We start from the raw sequence: 14,150 nt of genomic DNA on the forward strand, positions 1-14,150 counted from the left end.
ATTTCTTCCCGTGTGTCCCGAATTTGTCTCACCAGATCCTGTGGAGTTGGATTTTGCTTGAAAACTTGATCATCTTCCTTATTCCAAAATCGTGGAGCATTTGGATTGATTTCTACCAAGTTATCACTACCAGTTTCCTATTGTCGGTTGACAGTTTCATGTTACCAGTTGCCTAGACCTATTTGCATTTGTGATCTACTGGATCCCTTTTGTAGCTTTTAGAGCCTTGAGCATTGATTCTGATATTTCTTGGCATGTGGCCAACCTTTTCCCATGATCTACACTTCATCCTTTGGATTTTCTGGAGGAATATCTTGGTGGAGGCCGACCTTGTTGGTTTTGCACGTTAGGTCTTGTTCTTTGGGTTTTGATCCCTTTTTGGGTCGAACGGATCCCCTTGGATCCTATAAATCATTGTAATAGAGCATTAGAATGGAACAATGAAGAAGTTAGACTGAGCATAGAAGATAGATATTAAGGTTTAAGGTTTCGGTTTAAGATAGATATTAAGGTTTAAGGTTTCGGTTATAATTCAATCTGTTTTGCATTGCCTCCATCATGTCTTTGTGTTTCCATCATGTTTACTCTTGCTGATCGTTCTGGCCTGATCTCTTTGAGGTCCCTCCTAACCGGTGAGTGCTTCAGATTCATGCCATGCAAGCAATACCATCCACTTACCATCAATGCATAAAATTTCAACATAATGGAGTAGAGATTACTATCCTTGGTGATGCCAACACATTCACCTTTTGTAATAATATAAGGCATCAAACTGATATCATAATACCTAGAAACAGAGAAGCCACCGCCTTATCATCCTACAACCACCCAACAAATCTCATAAGTACATTGATCCCTACACCCTAACAGGAGAAGTTGAAAATGAAAGTAAAGGATGAAGGCCTAGGAGAATATAACATTAGCCAACTTTTTTGTTTTGGCCAACTGCCCCTCTCACTTAGGACTCATGGCAAACCACAAATGTTACTCAAGACCCATGTCGTGGCCCATACTGGTACACTTGATGGATTCATCCCAGGAAGATCACAAGAACAAGAAACTAATAGTGAAGACTTGGCAGGATGGATCTACAGAGACCCTTCCGATACAACTAGACAAGTTAGGATCCCTACAAAGAGGTATGGTAAAGGTTTTAACCTAATGCAAAAGATGGGCTATGATGACCATAGTGCATTGGGATCCCACAAAAAAGGTGTACAAGAACCATTACAACCATTGTTTCAACCACAAGATACAATTGGACTCAGATTCAACCCTAGTTTGGGAGGCTCTCCTAAGCTCAGAATTCCCAACAAATAAAAGATCACTTCTAAGATCACCCCTTCTAGAAGCAGGACAATGTCTATTGGAAATCACCCTACAAAATCTAAAAATCCAAGTCACGCCAACACCTCTCACTCATTGAATGCATGGGCATCGAACACACAAAGGGATGCTCAAAGTTTAATCACTTCTAGATTGCCACTTCTGTCCATTTCAGATACTCAAGCAACATCAATAACCCCATCACATAAAACCCCTGCAGCAGTTGTCAACAAACCTTTCGCATCAACAAACATCCCTATAACATATAGTGATAGAGTTCTTCCAAGTAATTCTGAGATGGATTCACATGAATACGAGTGGGATTCTTCATTTTCACAATCATCTGATGGGAACACTTTTGAGGTTAAGAAAGCTGAAGGATATGCATTTATTAAAACCTTTTGGGATCTTGGACTTGAAGATGCTTCAAAAAGAAGTGTGTCACCTCCTGAGCCCGATTATGAAAAGGATAATACCGATGATGGCCTTGATACCTTCATTTTAACCATAACTAACGCATCATATGAGCTTAACCTAATCGATAAGGCCATGCCAATCATCCACCCTGAACTCATTGACTGGAACTAACAAGATCCCTTGTACCTTGACACTTTCCAAAATAATGAGGCGATAGTTGACTTTCTCGAATTATGGGATAACATACCAAGTGGGGATCACAAGGATGGATTTTCTATTGAACTCAACAACACAACTTACTTTGGAGCGAATGCCAAACCTTTTAGTTGCAAAAATATAACAATAAAAGATGGATCTTCTAGTGAAAAGCGCATTGTGGCACTTCTAGATCCCAAAAAGTAAAAACAAAGAGCGCATCCAAAGGTGAAAACCTCTCTGAGGCACCTAAGGATGAAAGGTTTGACATTCTCCCCTTCAACACAAATCAGGAATGATCATCCATTATTGTGGAGGAATAAAGGAAATAAACATGGGAATATCAGTAAGTCCCCGAATCATACACTTAACTTCTTCATTGACTCCAACAGAAGATCCTAATTTTGTAGAGTTCTTCAAAAAATGACAAATCAATTTTGCATGGTCCTATGCAGACATGCCCGGACTAGATCTAGATCTAGTAATGCATCACTTGACAGTCACAGAAGGAGCCAAACCAGTAAAACAAAAGCTAAGGAAGATGCATCCTCAGATCTCACTCTTAGTAAAAGCAGAACTCAAGAAGTTGTTAGATGTTGGTTTCATCAGACCTATTGACTATGCAAAGTGGATATCCAACATCGTACCAGTAGGAAAACCAATTGGGGGCATCCGTATCTGTAAATATTTTAGAGATCTAAACAAATCATGTCCTAAGGATGACTTTCCTCTACCCAACATTGATATGATCGTGGACCTAACAATAGGACATGCAATGCTATCTCTCATGGATGGGTTTTCAGGATACAACCAGATCAAGATCGCCCTAAAGGATCAACATAAAACAACTTTTACATGCCCATGGGGTACATATTGTTGGAATGTGATGCCATTCGGTCTCAAGAATACAAGAGCTACATATCAACGAGAAATGACTACTATCTTCCATGACATGATGCATACACTAATGGAAGACTATGATGATGATTTGCTCACTAAATCATTAACAAGAGAGAGACACCTCGTTGTGCTAGACAAAATTTTCACCAGATTGGAACAATATAACATTCATCTAAATCCAAAGAAATGTGTCTTTGGAGTGACCTCGGGGAAGCTCTTAGGATACATTGTCTCAAACAAGGGAATTGAGGTTGATCGTGCAAAAGTGAAAGCAATCATGAAGATGCCACCTCCTAAGAATATCAACCAATTAAGAACATTGCAAGGGAGTCTACAGTCAATCCGTCGATTCATTGCACAATTGGCTGATAGATGTCATCCCTTCACACATTTGCTACATAAGAATGTTCATTTCAAATGGGAAGAGAACTGCTAGGAAGCGCTCCAGCAACTAAAGGACTACCAGATGACACCACCATTGCTAACACCACCATCTCTACATAGGCCATTATTGTTATACATATCAGCTACAACTACAGCCTTAGGGGTATTACTAGCACAATATAATGTAAAAGGAAAAGAATGTGTAATGTACTACATCTCCAAGACACTAGTAGGGTATGAGCTCAATTACACCCCTATTGAAAGATCTCGTCTCACAATGATTTTAGCAGCAACCAAACTAAGACACTAGATGCTGACACACAAGATACAACTCATTTCCAAGATAGATCCACTCAAGTACCTACTTAGTAAAGAAACACTAACAGGCCGCTTAGCAAAATGGGATATGATCCTTAGTGAGTTTGATATTGAGTATGTAGATCGAAAGGCAATCAAAGGGTAAGTCATTGCAAATCAGTTGGCTGAAGCACCACTCATAGAAGAACATCCACTCATCTCAAATTTTCCAGATGAGGAAATATTCACAGTCATGCCAACACAACACTAGAAGCTATATTTTGATGGGTCATACACTAGGCATGGTTTCAGAGCTGGTATTATTTTTATCACACCTCAAGGTGATAGCATCCCAAAGTCATACAGGCTCACATTCCAATGCACAAACAATATAGCTCAGAATATGAGGCCTTGAATGGCAGTACTATAATGGAACTTGAAGGAGCTACAAGTATATGGTGATTCATAGTTGGTCATCTAGCAGGTCAATGATGAATACCAAACTAAGGATGATAAGCTCATGCCTTACAAGACAATGGTTGATGCTTTCAAGGAATTATTCATAGCTATCACCTTTAATCAGATTCCTCGAGAACAAGACAGAGCTACAGATGCAATGGCTACAATAGCCTCTCTTCTTGATCTTCCACATAACTCAACACGCTATGAGTTCTTAGTAGAACAACTTTGGATCCCTGCTTATGATATCCTGGAATTTGAGATGGTATGTTACCTCATCAGTCATGATTCCCTATGGTATGGTGAGTTTTACGCTTACCTACACGACCAAATCCTTCCACAACCAATCAAACAACCAACGAAAAACCTTCATACGCCAATCCACTCGATACACCATCATTGTTGAAACCCTATATTGACGAGGTCTCGATGGTACTCTCCTCTGATGTTTAGAGAAAGGTGAGGTGACCACATCTTTCAAAGAAGTACATGAAGGTATCTATGGAGCTCATTCAAGTGGCCCTTCATTATCTAAAATGATCGTGTGGGCAGGATACTATTGGCCCATGGAAAAAGACTCCTACTACTTTGTCAGAAAGTGCAAGTAGTGCCAAGTACACAAAGATTTGATACATGCACCAGTGCAGGAACTGCAACCCATCACAACACCATGGCCCTTTTGTCAATGGGGACTAGACCTTGTGGGTAAAATCCATCCATCTTCATCCAGTGGTCACAAATTCATCATGACAGCCACCAAATACTTCACCAAGTGGATCAAAGATGTTCCACTTACCCAAGTAACCAACAAACAGATCGCTTCATTCATTCTCAATTACATCATTTGTCGGTGTGGTGTACCCATGTCCATCATCACAGATAATGGGCTTCCCTTCAAAAATCAGGATGTTCGTGAACTCTGTGACAAGTTTCATATCCAACGCTATTTCTCCACCCCATATTACCCACAAGGAAATGGTCAAGTAGAAGCCTCAAACAAGAAAATATTAAGGATCCTAAAGAAGACAGTCAATGATGTTGGTCGAAATTGGCACATTCATCTGAATCCAACACTATGGGAATATTGAACTAGCATTCGAACCCCTATAGGCGCAACCCCATACCCATTTGTATATGGATCAGAGGCTATCTTTCCTATTGAGGTAGAATTACCATCCCTACGGGTTTCCTTGCACAATTTAAATAATGATGAAGAGTATCGAGTCTCATGTCTTTGGGACTTGGAACTGCTTGATGAGAAGCGCCAGGCTACCTATAATCACCTAAAATCATATTAACAACGCATGAGCATTATAGAAGTTGAGAAAATACAACACCACAGGAGCCTGAAGATCTTCTGCAAGCCGAATAACCTGTTACAAGGAGAAGCAATGAAGCAAAATCTGAAGAACATACAAAACACAGAGAATATGCTCAAAAAGAGAGAGCTCAATATTCACAAAAATATGTAATGTGATTCTTACAATGAAAAGAAAGAACTCAACCTTTAATAGGTCAAGAAACCCTAAAAAGGGAAAACCTAGGTTTGCACATAATAATTAATTAAAACAATTAATTATATGCACCTAAAGTTAGCTTAAGTGTAATAGAGATAAAGGGAACTTAAATAATTAAACAAAGAATGTTTAATTAATCAAGTAAATACCCGAATACTCTAACACCCCCCCTTAAGCTAGACTTAGGGAGAAGCTAAAACCTAGAACAGCTACTGAAAGACTGAAAGATAGGTCCCGGCAACAAGGCCTGATCAGGTACCCAAATACAATGAAATCTCTATGAACTGGAGAAATAGAGAAAACCACGTGGGAACAAAACTCTACTCCAAAAAGAGATGGAAAAAATATCACTGAAGCATGAAGACCCTGCAAACTCTGTCGAAGAATAACTGCTGATCTGAAGAACATCCACTGAACTAGAACATGACCAGGTAGAGAAGACTGTAATCTGTATGAGTGCCCTCAAATGACACTACTCGAATCAGGAGGCAAACAAGGCAAAACAACTGAAATCGAAGATACAGATGGCATGAGAAACCAAAGCCTGAAGAGCTGATCAATCGAACCATGGAAGCATTAGAACCAACAGGATAAACCTCCCCATAATGCGGAAGTAGGAGAGGGACAGGAACATTGAAAAGGACAGCCAAAAACAACTGCATGACGAAGAACCAAGAACATCAAAGGTGCTGAGACACATCATCATGAGGTGAATGTCATGGAAGGAACACTCACTTGACAAAGGAAGATGGCAAACAAAGGCAAACATCAACCCCCTCATGGCACTTGATCAACAGTGCATGTACAACAAGACACAAGATATGCAAGATTCCAAGTAAACAATGCATGATGGCACTTTATCTCAGTGCGTTTGCATAATTACAAGCTACAATGATAAGAAGACTAGAAATAGAAACGAGAATCAAAACAGAGACACCCTACTCAGAAAAGAGATCCCAGGACCTGAAACAACCACGATATCCACCAGAGTGCTTAAAAGCAAAAAACTGAATAAAATATGCATGGACCAGAATCTGGAAAAAAACTCATATTTCTGGAAAGTACATAGAACACGCTTTCCGAAAATATAAAGTTTTCGAAAAACGGAGGTCGGATGCTCATTCTACGTCTCCCGGAGTGCAAAAAAGAGACCTCACTTTGACTGTAAAAAAACATAGTCAAACAGAAAAATTGGAATAAATTACCAACACCATGAGGTTGGCCTCGGAACCAGCTTTCCGACGCCTATTCGTTCTCGAAAAAACGACTCCGTTTGCCCATTCTAGGGCCCTGGAAGTGCAAAAAAGAAGCCCGACTTTGACTGGTAAAAAACACAGTCAAACAGCAGATCCAGGAAAAAAATCTACCACCACAAGGTCCGGCTCGGAATCACCTTTCCAATGCCTATTCGTTCGCCAAAATCTGACTCCGGAGGCACGATCTAGGCCCAAAAAACCAACCCCCTCTCAAAAAGACTAGAGAGGAGGGGTCGGTTGTGCTCCGGGCGGAGGTGGCGCTCGGGCCGAGCGGAGGTGGCGCTCAGGCCGGGCGGAGGTGTTGCAAAAGCGGAGCGGCGCTCGAGCGGGGCAGAGGTGGCGCGGCCCGGTGGAAGCGGCGCTTCTCGGGCGGTGGTGGCTTGCCGGCGGGGCGGGAGCGGCGATCGGAGCACCGGGAGCGGCGCCGGAGAGACACGCCGGCGGGAGAGCATGGAGCCGGAGCCGAAGGAAAGTCGCCGGAGCCGCAGCGGGGCGGGAGCTGGAGGAAATGCAGCAGCCGGCGGGGACTGAAGATGGAGCCGGCGGCGGCCGGAGAAACAGCAGCAGCGGCCAGAGGCCGGAGGCCGGACTGACAGGTGTGACAGGCCTGTCAGTCCGGTACCCTTCAGTACCCCCAAACCCCCAAAAAAACTTTCCCAAAAAAATTTTTTTTTATCTCCCTTTTTTTTTTTTCAAAAGAAAATTTCGGCCGGCATGCCGTAAAAAGGCAAATTTTTATTTTTTATTTTTTGAAATTTTTTTTCTCGATCTGCGTGCCAGGGCCGTACGGCTTGGATCGGAGAAAAAAATAGCTCCCGGAGACTCAGGAACCAAAATAGGTCAAATTTTATATGACCATAGGGGTTTTCGGGCCTTCTGAGCACGATGGCGAGGTCCGTTTAGGCCCAAAGTGCTCAGAAAAAAAAAACTCAAACCCTGGGTACACAAAAAAAATTCCTGAAACCCCAGATCTGCTTCCAAAGCCAAAAATCTCAAAACAAGAACAGGCAACTGCAGATCCACGCTCTGATACCATATAGAAGTTGAGAAAATACAACACCACAGGAGCCTGAAGATCTTCTGCAAGCCGAATAACCTGTTACAAGGAGAAGCAATGAAGCAAAATCTGAAGAACATACAAAACACAGAGAATATGCTCAAAAAGAGAGAGCTCAATATTCACAAAAATATGTAATGTGATTCTTACAATGAAAAGAAAGAACTCAACCTTTAATAGGTCAAGAAACCCTAAAAAGGGAAAACCTAGGTTTGCACATAATAATTAATTAAAACAATTAATTATATGCACCTAAAGTTAGCTTAAGTGTAATAGAGATAAAGGGAACTTAAATAATTAAACAAAGAATGTTTAATTAATCAAGTAAATACCCGAATACTCTAACAAGCATAAGCTACAATCACAGGGTCAAACCTCACACATTTGAGGTAGGAGATCTTGTTCTTAGAGAGAATCCTCGCAATCAACCAAATAGAGAACACCGGGGCAAATTTGAATCCAATTAGTTGGGTCCATATGTCATCACTGCACTCTTCGGGTCTGGGGCATATCAGTTAGCAACATCAGAAGGAGAACCACTGGTAGATCCAATCAACAACATGCATCTCAAAAAGTCCCATACATAAGCTGTATAGAGCATTAGGCTCATCAAATATCAAAAAATACCAAAAACATTCGGAAAAAGTCCTAAAAAGGTACCAAAAATTAAAAATTAAAAAATTAAAAAAAATCAAGAAAATAGTAAAGAAAATCATTCATCCAAACAGTGAAAACCACTTCGGTGGTGCCTTGGATAAGTATGGTGGTGAAAACTTGGCAAACAAGCGTCATTCGTAAAGGCTACATCTCCATTGTCTTTCAGACTTGTTGCAATCACATCCATATGCATCTGCTCATACATCATATCTATCATGGCTTGTTATTGATCTACAATCAGGGTTATTGCCTCATGTGTCTTGCATCATGCTTTCACACCGACAGCTAACCGGGGGCAAATTTGTTAACCTAATAATGGGAGTGGATTCTAAATATTGGGAATTCACCAAGTTACTCATTTGAAAATTGTCCTTATATATAACCAAAAACATTTGAAAATGTCCTTAAATAATCCAAAAACATTCAAAAAACGTCATAAAATACAACCAAAAAATTTGTAAAAACTCAACAAAATATCAAAAACATTGGGAAAAATTATACATAACTAGAAAATCCAAAAAATCACAAAAACCAATCGAAAAATTTGCAATAAATTGATTCTTGTTCACAAAAACATTCAATTAGACACGAAAATAAACTGAGCTTGCAAATCAAACACTCAAACAAGACAAACTATCAATTAGTCTGCAAACAGTCAAATGCCTAAGCTAAACAACAAACAATTGTCTTAACAAGGATGCATCCTTCCTTCAAACAAGATATGATGACACATCTTTTGGCAAGAAGATTATTTGGTTGTTTGAATTTTGATAGTGCTATTGTCTTTTATTGATTTATATCATGTTCCTATGCTACTCCAGGATATCCACAAGTGATTAGAGTGGCCAAGATGGTTCATGGTATATTTTCTTTGCTTTCTGTTTGCGGATTGTTCCAATGAAGTTTTGGGGCAAATACTAATCATGTCTACGTGGGAAGTTCACTAAGCTACGATATCCTATGCACAAATACAAAGTCATGGATCACTATGGTTTATTGACTACAACGTATACCTCAACCATCAGTATTTGAACTAGAATGGAGGGGAATATTCCTTGTTCGTAATAGGTGTAACTCTCAACCTTGGTTTCCAATATCTCAGTCAAGATCAGAACATATTCTACCATTGCATTTCATCCATTCATCAACCCATATTGCTACATATCATTCATACATAGCTAACCCCCCCTCACCCTCCTTATCCAGGTCATCATCACTGAATACCCTGCATCATGTTCCATCTACTTGATCAAGTTGTGTAGCCCTCTATCATCTAGGTCATCCTATACACAAGCATAAGTTGTTGTGTCTGCCTTTTAAACCCAACCGTCAATTGGTCAACCAATCACACACAATCCAAACAGACAATTACATCTATAGACACCTAAAATTGTCCAGTCTAATTAAATAAATATTTTATTTATTTAATTATCTAAGCCTAATTCTTCTATTAATTAAATAAATCTTTATTTATTTAATTAATTCATTTATCCTCTTCTAGCCTTATTCCTCATTTAAATAAATACATTTATTTATTTAAATTATCCTTTTTCCTAAATTAAATAAATATCTTATTCATTTAATTATCCTACTTCTTCTATTAATTAAATAAATCTTTATTTATTTAATTAATTCATTAGCCTTTTCTACCCATGACACATGTCATTCATCTCTTAATTCATACACTACCTACCCCTTTCATTATTTTATTATTTCTTCTACCTACCCTCTAATCATAGCCGACCTCCTTTTACACCTCTCAATCTTATCCCTCCATTTCATATAGTGTCTTCTATATAAGGAGATGCTTCCCTCATTATCAAACCCTAATGAGCTAATGAGCTAACTACTTGATCAATTGACTACTTAGCATATACGATCCTACTTGCAACCACATTCCGTTCTTTGTTGAGCTCTTGTGCATATAAAATCTAAAAGCAAATATATCAAGCAAGATCAATGGAGATAGGAAGAATGGAGATCAAAACCCTATTGGACATGTGATGGTATAATCTTTGTGATTTCATGTGATTTGCATTGTCTTAGGTAATCTTCATATGTTATGGTGGATCTTTGTTGATTGTTAGGCTAGGGTTTTGTGGTTGAATTCATTTAGCCTTTCAATATTGTTATTATTGTTATCCATTTTCATCATATACATTTTGGCACGCCCGGTGGGACTCTTGTCCCTTTTGCATTTAACCTTTGGTTGCAGATTTTGTGTTTGAAGTTGCAGATCTGGCATTTCCGACAACATTTTCGACATTTTCGCGTCTGCATACTTTCGGATCGCGTTTTTGATTTTCTGGCGCGTCTGAGAAATCAGGAATCGCGTCTGTGTTTTCGACAAAATTTTATTTTGCAGGTTTTCGAAAGGCACATCTGTGTTACAGAAACGCGTCTGTGTCATTTTTATCCGCGTATGTGTCTGGGAATCGCGTCTGTGTTTTTTATCCGCGTCTATGTCTCACAGATCCGCGTTTGTGTCTCAGAGGCGCGTCTGCGTTGAGGGTAATCGCGTCTGTGTATCACCCGTTTCAAAATTTTGAAGTTTGATTGATTCAGTTTTTGAATTTTGCATTTAGGGTTTCAGATCTAGTTTATTTTTGGACTAACATTTTTAGATCTAGCTAACAAAGTTGGTGCAGCTTGTCTTGGAAGCAAAATCGTTTGGTTGAAGGCCCCTATTTTCACAAAGTATTTTGGGTTTTAAAATTTACCTAACTTGTGTGCTTGCAGGAAGAGGTGATCATTTGAAACAACCCAAACTACTAACAAATCTTTGTTGCAGGTCCTTGGCAAGGGTTTTTGGATTTTTATTGTGTGCCTTGTTTTCATAGACTAGCAAACACTTCCATTGGTGCACTAAAATTGAATCATTGTCTTTTGTGTCTTGAGCAATAGGCTCTTTTTGTTTAATCTTTAGAGGGTCTGTCTTCCCGTGTGGTCATTAGGACTACTAGTGAGAAGAGAATGACCCAAGTGGTAGCAAAAGAAAAGCCATCTTCTTCCGAACCACTATAAATAAATGTATTCATGGTGAAAACTATGAATAACGTGTGCTGATTAGTTCATACCGACACTATGTCTCCCCATAAACCCGTTTGATCAAATTTATTTGATCAGTTGTAGGGCGTAACCCCTACCGGCTGGGAGCCTTCTGTATTTACAGAGCTGAAAGTGCCGCATGTATGGCCACACGAGCAGATGCCCTTACTAGCACCATTTTGTTTTAGAAGCCCAAATCCTTCTAGTTGTTGGGGCAGGAGGTCGGACCTCTGGTAGCGGCCCATACACATACGGTTCTTAGTAGAGATACAAAGTTCGCCATGGGGAGTTTTCATGGGGATTGATGCTTGGCTGACCCGAGAAGTGAGTGCCGAGGGTGGAGCCAGTGAGGTCAAGCATCTAAGTATCCGCTCTGAATAGCGTAGCCTCGGGGGTAAAACCCCATGTGGGATCAACAACTATTGTCTTGGCCAGCCATAAGAATTGTGCTTGACTTATTTTAAACATTCAAAACATTCAAGACCAAACAACAAAACATTGTGTCTTTTGTGTCTTCAAGTGTATGCAAAACATTTTCACATCAAACAACACACTTTTCTTGGAGTCATTTTGAGTCTAGACACTTGCAAACATTGGGTCTTCATCAACACTGTGTCCTCTTGTCACGAAAATCAGTCAAACAGTCAGATTTGGTCACAACAAAATAACTTCACAGATTGGAAAAATTGCACAAAATTTGCAGAAACGTGTCTGTGTCGGCCATAATAGCGTCTGTGTTGTCTAGTCACGTCTGTGAAGGACAGAATCGCGTCTGTGTTCCAACAGTCAACATTGCATTTGGCAAGCAAAAAAATCTAAGAAGCGCGTCTGTGTTAAACAGAGCAACGCCTGTGTCGGGAAACAACGTTTGTGAAGTATACAGGCGCGTCTGTGTCTAGAATTGAAAAAATGTTATAGTCCAGCAAACATAAACAAAAGAATCTCAGAAGCGCGTCTGTGTTAAACAGAGCAGCGCCTGTGTCGAGAAACCGCATCTGTAAAGTATACAGGCGCGTCTGTGTCCAGAATTGAAAAACTGTTATAGTCCAGCAAACAAACACAGTCAGTTTCAGAATTCTTGAGCTTCCTAGGTTGTTTCTCCAGGTTTTCATCTAGCATTCAACTTGTCTTTGGGTCTCACAAAGTCCATCATTGCTTTACACCTTACATTACATTCACAATTGTCTAAACTTGAGTCAAAAGGTCACTTGCTTGTCCTCATCATACTTTGTCAAAACACTACATACAACAACACTTTGTTAAGTGGTCCCTCATCAAGGTTTCTTACCTTTGGGTCTCATTTGGTCTTACTTAGAGTCAAGGTCAACTTACCTCATCAAGAGAAACTATCCTCTCTTTGGAAGTCACACCTACTCTACTACATACATACTTGGTCTTACACTTTGGGCATTGCAAGTACACTTCAGACTCATTTACATTCCATCCAACTCTTGGTCTTCCATACTCTTTCCATTGCTCATCTAGTCTCACACATCTTGGTCAATACCTAGTTCATGGTTGAAACCCGTCTTCAAAAATCTAGGAGAGAAACTAAAGAGGCTCAAGAATCCGCAAACATGAGTTCTTATGAGTATGACAATGAGCTCTTTTTCAATTCTGATCATACTACATTACCTGACATGGATGCTTATAGAAACATTCCAAATGTTGAGAACATGGACACTATAAACAACAATGCTACACATAATGACAATATGACAACTTTTCAGTACATTCAGTAGATGTGGAAGAATCCATTATGAATCCCCATTTCAATCGATTGGTTGAGGAAATAATGAGGAGGGATGGACAATACTTTTTACAAATGATGGCACAAAGTGGAGCCAAGATACCTCATGATTTTGACATGTCTCAAATAATGGAATATCAACCTTTGCAACAACCTCACTCTAACATGGATCAAAGGAGACCTAATAGTGGAGGAAATAGAGGACCACATATGGTACCTGAATCACCATCAGCTTTGCTTCAAAAACCAGAGGTCCCACATACACATGGTCAAACATATGATACTCACCTTCGCAGACCATTATGGAAGTCTTATGGAGAAAAATATGCTCAATCACATATCAATGCTAAGGATCAACCACCAAAGCAATGGGATATTCCAAGGCATGCTCAAAATTTGGACACAAGAAAACCCCATGTCAAATTTGGGGGCAATACAATAGAACATGACATGCCTGTAGAGTATGGTATACATGCACAAAATAGATATGGTGTTCCTCAACATGAATCCATACCAAGTGGTACACATATGCAACATCATTACAGACCTCCTCCATATGAACATGTGTATGATCAATATCATCCATATATGCAACATGCTCCTCCTCCAATGGGTACCTCAAACATAGGATATGGTCCAAGAAGTTGATCTCCACCTAAGAGCAGTTTGGAACAACAAATCAGGGACTTACAAAAGAAAATGGAGGACATAAATACACCGAAGCCAACATACATAATGAGAGACATATGTCCTTATCCATTTGACAAGAGCATTCCAATGCCTCATTTTCCTACACACTTTGTGACGCCTAAATTTGACAAGTATAGAGGAAAAGGGGATCCTAAGGCACACATAAGACAATTTTTCACAGCTTGCATTGAGGTAGC

The sequence above is a fragment of the Cryptomeria japonica genome, chromosome 2 (genome assembly GCF_030272615.1).
Source record: "Cryptomeria japonica chromosome 2, Sugi_1.0, whole genome shotgun sequence".
Taxonomy (NCBI): domain Eukaryota; kingdom Viridiplantae; phylum Streptophyta; class Pinopsida; order Cupressales; family Cupressaceae; genus Cryptomeria; species Cryptomeria japonica.